We start from the raw sequence: 6,836 nt of genomic DNA, 5'->3' as shown, positions 1-6,836 counted from the left end.
ACTGAGTGGGGAGCCAGACAAGGGACTCAATCTCATGACCCATAAGATCATGACCTGAGCCAGAACCAAGAATTGACCAAGAGTTGACACTCAACTGACTGAGCCACCCAAGTGCCCTTAGATGTAATTTTCACTTAGTTTATTTCTTATTAGAAGCTTCAAGAAGTTAAGGAGCTATGTCATGTGACTAGCACCAGCTACCTCCTATAAACAGTAGGTTTTCCCAGGAACTCTTGGAGGGGGAAGTACTGGCACTGTCCAGAGGATCATGGGTGCCTCCATTCTGACAATCACAGATGCTGCTAGATACTTTTCCATGGGTCTCTGGAGAAAAAGCTTTGAAGAAAGTAGAGAAGGTGAACAGGCAGCGTAATATACTTGCGATACAATTGGAGAAAGAAATGTTTGTCTATCAGAATGCTACAGGTAATAAAAATCTCTGTGGGTTGCAGACCCAGAAAGAGTCACAGGCATACTTCTAGCTTGGATGGCGTAATCATTCCTAGGGGGAATTACAAATGCAGCTAGTTAAAATGATGGTCACTGAAGAACGAAGGTTCTTATGAAATGAACAATCAAGATTCACATGCAAAATTACCTTGTTCCTTAAACTCTAACACTCACATTTTCACAGCTACCTAGACATCTTTGTTGTGAAACTGTCATTAACCTTAATGAGAAACAAATGGCACCTTCTATTTTGAAAAATGGGAAGAAAATGTAGGAAAAAAAATGGCATGTATTTTTAACTGGGAATGAATGTAGCTAAGACTGGCTTGAAGGTCCCAAGGTATTTTGCATTGTCAAAGATTGATGAAGTCAAGCAAACAACTGTTTTCTTTGATTTGTTGGGTTTTTAGGAAGTGTATAGTATTCCATTAAAAAAATAAATTGGGGAAAATGCGACTTAAGCAAATACAGCTGTTGAGATGATTTAAGTAACCATTTTAATTGATATTTTATCATAATTGGCTAAATATTATAAAACTGCACTTTATCACCTTCTCTATCTACCTACCCACACCATTCCAGATACTAACATGGAAACTTGGCTTCTTATTGACTTTTTTCTTTTCTTTTAAGCCTGAATATACTATGCAATGGAGAAAGAAAGGAAAGAGAAAAACAAAAGGGGATAGGAAAGAGAAACTGGGAACATGGTTGAAACCTACATTGTTGATTTATATGCAGTAAGTTTTTTTGAATTCTTACAGCAAGATTTTCTGAAGCTAAGGAAGAAATCATCCTATCTTTATTTCAACAAATTCATTTTCAATATTTCTTTTTTTTTAAAGAGATTTTTTAAAATTTTTATTTATTTATGATAGTCACAGAGAGAGAGAGAGAGAGAGAGAGAGAGAGAGAGGCAGAGACATAGGCAGAGGGAGAAGCAGGACTCCATGCACCGAGAGCCTGATGTGGGATTCAATCCCGGGTCTCCAGGATCACGCCCTGGGCCAAAGGCAGGCGCCAAACCACTGCGCCACCCAGGGATCCCTATTTTCAATATTTCTATGTTAATTGTGTATCAGAGAGGTTTTATTCTGATGTATTTGAGATAGATTTTTAGTTTCATTTCCCATGCTGCCATGTTAGAAATCAAGGGTTTAGAAGATACATATTTACCAATGAAATGGATTTAAGGGAAGTATTTACTTCCTAATAGTCATCAAACCACATTTATTTGATCCTAATTGCATACAGCTGAATGCATCAAGTTGCAGGTCAATATAGCTGGGTGTCTCAATGCCAACTTTTATTCATTTGTCCATTCACGTACTGGGTGCCTTCCCTTTGGTGAAACATGGATAGGACCTGATAAATGAGCTCTGAGTCTAGTAGAGGAGATATAATAGGAGATAGCTAACTCTAATTCAATGTAGAGAGAGAGACGGTGACTTGCAGTCCACCAAAAATAGTTGTCATCAAATAAAGCTTCATGCAAAAAAAAAAAAAAAAAAAAAAAGCTTCATGCAACAAGCAGCAATAGACAAAGATAGCAGTTCAGCAAAAGACACAAAGCTGAAAGTGCAAAGCATTAAATAGTGAGTGGTTTAGTTTGCTGGAAATGATAAGTTGAGCAAAAAGCTATGATTAGGAAAAAAGAAAATGATTTATGAGGGCCTGATTGTAGATGCTTGCCAGAACTATATTAGAAGTGTGTGCTTATGTATCAGGAAATGGGTCACCCTTAAAGTATTTTGAGCAGCATAGGAACATGATCAGAGGGATGCTTAAGGAAGATCCTCGACACTCTAACTAGTAATTTTGGGTAAACTACTTCACTGTGTTCTGACTCAAGTTTTGCATCTATCTTGTCATCTTTCTTCCCATATGCGAGGGGTTCAAAAGAAAATCTGCTCATATCATCTTCCCAGCTAATCACAAAAACGAAGGAAAGAAAACCCTCTTGTTAAAAAATTTATAAGGGAAATTTTAAACACAAAGAGGAACCAGTCCATATATTTTGATTTCAGTACTTGGCAATTTTCTCTCCTACAAGTACCTCCATTTAAAATGCAAAGGAAAAGATGTATTCAAGGTATCACTTTTCAAATCTTTGATATTTTTCTCCTGAGAGACATAAGAAACTTAAAAGTGTCATTGGCTTACATTAACACATTTTTGTAAAGAAAAGGAAAAGAAAAAAAAAAAAAAACACAGACAAAATGAAGCAGTCAAGTAGTTCCATTAATTGCACTTTGTAACACAAACCCTTTTTTTCTTCATTGGGAATAGCCTGCCAGGGCCTAATGATTTATTTAAATGGAGGGATTTTATAGGCCTAGAATATTAGGATCCTTTATTAATTTTTATGTTCCGAATATATACAAGATACAGCATATCAAGTTGCCCAGGTAACACAAAATCTCCCCTTTTAATCACATGTTCAGTTTAAAACCTCAGCATTTCATAAGCATTCTTTATGCACAGCAAATAAATTAGCTTCTCATCATATCAATTGTTTACCTTGTTAAAACATTTTAGGGAGAGCACACATATAGGAGAACTCAACACAGTACTTTACTAGTAGTAAAGGAGAGCTCATTAGCCTTTTACCAATTCTCCAGAGTATGACTTACTGTGCTGCAAAGATTATCTCCCCAGTCATCTGGGCAAGAGCACTCACTCCTTCCTTCCAGGCATCTGCCTCCTTTCCTATGGTCCTCACAGCTCACACTGCTATTGTGTCTGAAGGTGTGATCTTCACCCACTGAATGATGATACCATCTTAGTTGGTTCATACCATTTATATCACTGGAAATGGAAATGAGATGCTTCATTCCTCAAAAAACAAAAAAAGAAAAGAAAAAAGATCCTTGGGCATATTTCCTAAGCACTTTCAGACAAAGAGAATAGCAAAGCAATAGCAATAATATATTTTAAAACAGAGCTTGGACTATAGACCCTAACCACTATTTAGGAGAGTAAAAGAGTAAAAGAGAGTAAAAAAGTAAAGAGAAATTACCGTTGATTCCTGAACACAAAAAGAATCAATGCTTCTGGCACTTTGGTGCTCTTCCTTTCAGGCTGGCTTATTTATTTATTTATTTATTTATTTATTTATTTATTTATTTATTTATTTATCTTATTTATTTATTTGAAAGAGAGAGACAGTGAGTGAGAGAGAGAGAGCATGAGCAGCAGGGAGGGGCAGAGGGAGATGGAGAAGCAGCCTCTTGGCTGACCAGGTAGCCCTACATGGGGCCAGATTATGACCTGAGCTGAAGGCAGATGCTTAACAACTGAGCCACCCAGGTGCCCCTGTGCCCCTCTTCCAGGCTTTTTAAAATGCAAAGCTGTTGTTTTCTCTTCAAAGAGAAAACATTTAATATTGACATTTAATATGCATGCAGACAAGTGCATAAAACTCAAGTGTACACTTCATACTTTTTTCTCCATGATGTAAATAACCCCTTGTAAATGCCATCCAGGTCAAGATACAGGTTATTACCGGCATCGCAAAAACTCAAAGGTGATTTGATTATTTCTTGATCATTAGCTTCACAAATTGAGTGCTATCCAGATTTCTGTCACCACAGATTATATTTTTCTTACTTATGAACTTCATATAAATGAACTTTATATAAAGCATGCAGTCTTTGGTATCAAATTTCTTTCATTCAGTAGAATGTTCGTGGAACTTACCCATATTGTGTGCATGCTAGTTTATTTCTTAATGGCTGTGTAGTTTTCTATTGCATAAATGTACCATAATGTGATTTTCCATTCTATTCCTCAGGGAAATTACTTTAATTTGAATAAGAATGGAGAGACTTGATTTCAGTCGTTTTAAGGAACATTCCATTTTAAGTTTTGTTCCTGTTTCTAGGTCAGATCTTTCAGACTTCCTCATGGAAAGCCTGTCCTGTTTAGCCAGGTCTCTATTCTGTTTCTCTTCTGACTTTGAGTGGCCAAAGAATCAGGAGTTTAATTAAGAAACAATAAAACATTTCCATTTTTATACAGACACATTTTTTGGTATTATTCTTATGGACTGACTGACCATAACATTAAAATATTTCTCCATTTCAACCAACTCTTCCTAGAGCAATCATCCAGCTTCGATAGTGTTAAAATGCCATGAATAGAGGGAGAACAAAAAGAGCAGCTCTGTTTTACAAAGAAAAGAAAAAAGAGGCAGCAGACTGGCTGCAAACTGTTACTTTTGAAAGAGGGTATGCTAATTTATTTTGATCAGAAGTGATTTGATGCTTCAGTTCTGTTGCGTGGATGTATAAGAGAAACTGCTCACATTTTTAAAGATATTTTTCTTGGTCCACTTTAGCATAATGAACAATTGCTTCTTGGCATTTTAAAATGTAGAAAGAATCTAGATTTTAAGGCTATTTGAGGTAAATTTCAACTATATAATAATGACTTCTAGTGGAGTTTTAATAGAACCACAAGGTCCTAATCCAATCCTTCTCCCTGTTATGCTAATTTAAGGAGAGCTTCCAGCTCTATTTCACCATATGCACTTCCACAGTCCCCCCTCCAACTTGCACCCCCACCCCTACCCATACCTACATGGAAACCTTTTTGTGCAAAAGGAAGAAAAATAAAGGACGGTGAATTTGATGGGAAGCAGTGAAGAACTAATTTTGGTCCCACTTTTCTTGCTAACATATCAAAACATCCGATGGCATTAAATATTGATAATGAAATTACCTTTAAGAGAATTTATGTGCATTGCCTAAAAATAAAGAGGTGGGTATAATGAAATAAATTCTCTTACTCACTAATTTTGCTCAAAGCAGTCAGTTCTCCTCAAATATGTGTTTCCTCCTCATCATCATCTTCTTCATCTTCGTGCGTGGGAGGCACAGAGATAGCGGCATCATGAAGCAGTTGAGGTGGGCTCTTGAATCGAAGACCTGGACATCTTACAACTTCTAATTCTTCCGCTCTTCCTCCAGCTTGCCATCATCTAAGGCTAAGGCCAAGCAGAAAAAGGCCTGGATTCAACACAATGGTTAAAAGAAGGAAAAACTGAGCAGTGGTTGATGAGAGAAATGAGAGAGTTTGAACCAGACAGCTGAGGCAGGGGGCGACTGGAAGGTGCAACTCTTTGAGAAGGCCCTTTCAAAAAGTCTTTTGTAAATGCAGGTGAGAAGCAGCAAGCATGAAGTTGAAGCCACAGCAGCAGACTGAACCAAAGGAAAAGGAAGAGCTCAGTCTGTGAAGACAGAATGGGGGAGGGCAGGTTGAGGTAAGGGACATGTGGTCTCCGTTGCTCTCCAAGAACAAAATAAGGGTTGAAGTAGTTTAGAAGAAATACAATAACATTCTTCACAGGGACTTACAGATGCAAGTTTTCCCATCACTTCCAATTCTGCAGCCTTCTTCTTCTGCAGCCTTCTGTGGGGACAGTCTTATGTCCCCACAGAATTAATACACAGCTGGTCATAGACTATACTGACATCCAGACAGACTCTCCTCTGTGTCTAGGACAATTTAAATAATGTCTGCTTTTAGGTGTGGAGAGATCAAATAGACATTATGACCTCATGGGCATAATTCTTCTCCCCTTGTCACCTCTATCAGGCTATATACTAAGGGTTTGCCGTATAGAAGGCAAAGTCCCTGAATTCTTCCTCAAGTATACCCTGCCAGTTACTTTTCCTCCACTCATTTCCAAGTTTACTGTAGTTCATCTACACAGACAAGTTCTTCCTGAATTCTTGATCACACGATTTTGATGAAGAATTTACAACTTAAAAAAAAAAATTCAATGGTCTGAGTGCACCACTTTGTAGAATGTTCATCACTCTTGAATTATTCAGTATCTATGGTGAAGCATTACTCCATGTGTAATTCCGTACAAGGCTTGTGGAGAATTTTAGAAATGAAAGAGCCCCAGCCTTGGTCTCATTTGGCTTAACTGATGGCATATATGTCCACATCTGAGCCCAAACCCTGGTCAGCGTGTTTATGATACTAAAAGTTCATTTATAAAGCTGGGTTTCTAAGTTTTGCTTCAGATTTTGGATACCTTTTCCATTTGGATGTGTGTACCCAAGTATGTACATTCACGCCATACAATCATCTCTTGGCTCACTCTACTTAAAAGCAGATGGTACATGAAATTCAATTTTTTTTGGCCCTGCTAATTGGATGGAATGTGGCAAATGGTAATATACTCTACTGTGTTTAGAATATATAGATATAGTTTTGCATTCTTTGCTATTATCTACATTGCAAGGCTGGGAAGCTTGGCTATCTGTATGAAGAAACATATCTATCATCCTCAACAGAGTGCAGTAATTTATTTCTTTAAGCAAAGAAACACTATTCTCTCTGAGGCATTAAAGCCTTCATACATGATTTTACCA

At 37.4% G+C, this 6,836-nt stretch overlaps 1 long non-coding RNA gene across 1 annotated transcript in view; it reads right to left on the bottom strand.

Annotated features, from left to right (window-relative positions):
• Nucleotides 1-32: 32 nt before the first annotated feature.
• LOC119867522 overlaps nt 33-6,836 on the bottom strand; it is a 125,788-nt gene continuing 118,984 nt past the window's right edge. Inside the window, exons 6-8 of the long non-coding RNA XR_005383973.1 lie at nt 5,240-5,437; nt 3,084-3,286; nt 33-336 (exon numbers count right to left, since the gene is read on the bottom strand). This is a non-coding gene — a long non-coding RNA (uncharacterized LOC119867522). The remainder of the gene's footprint in view (nt 337-3,083; nt 3,287-5,239; nt 5,438-6,836) is intronic.

This window comes from Canis lupus, chromosome 34, assembly GCF_011100685.1.
Source record: "Canis lupus familiaris isolate Mischka breed German Shepherd chromosome 34, alternate assembly UU_Cfam_GSD_1.0, whole genome shotgun sequence".
Classification (NCBI taxonomy): Eukaryota; Metazoa; Chordata; class Mammalia; order Carnivora; family Canidae; genus Canis; species Canis lupus.
Note: the sequence above shows the minus strand (reverse complement) of the source record. Positions and strands in the feature narration are given on the sequence as shown.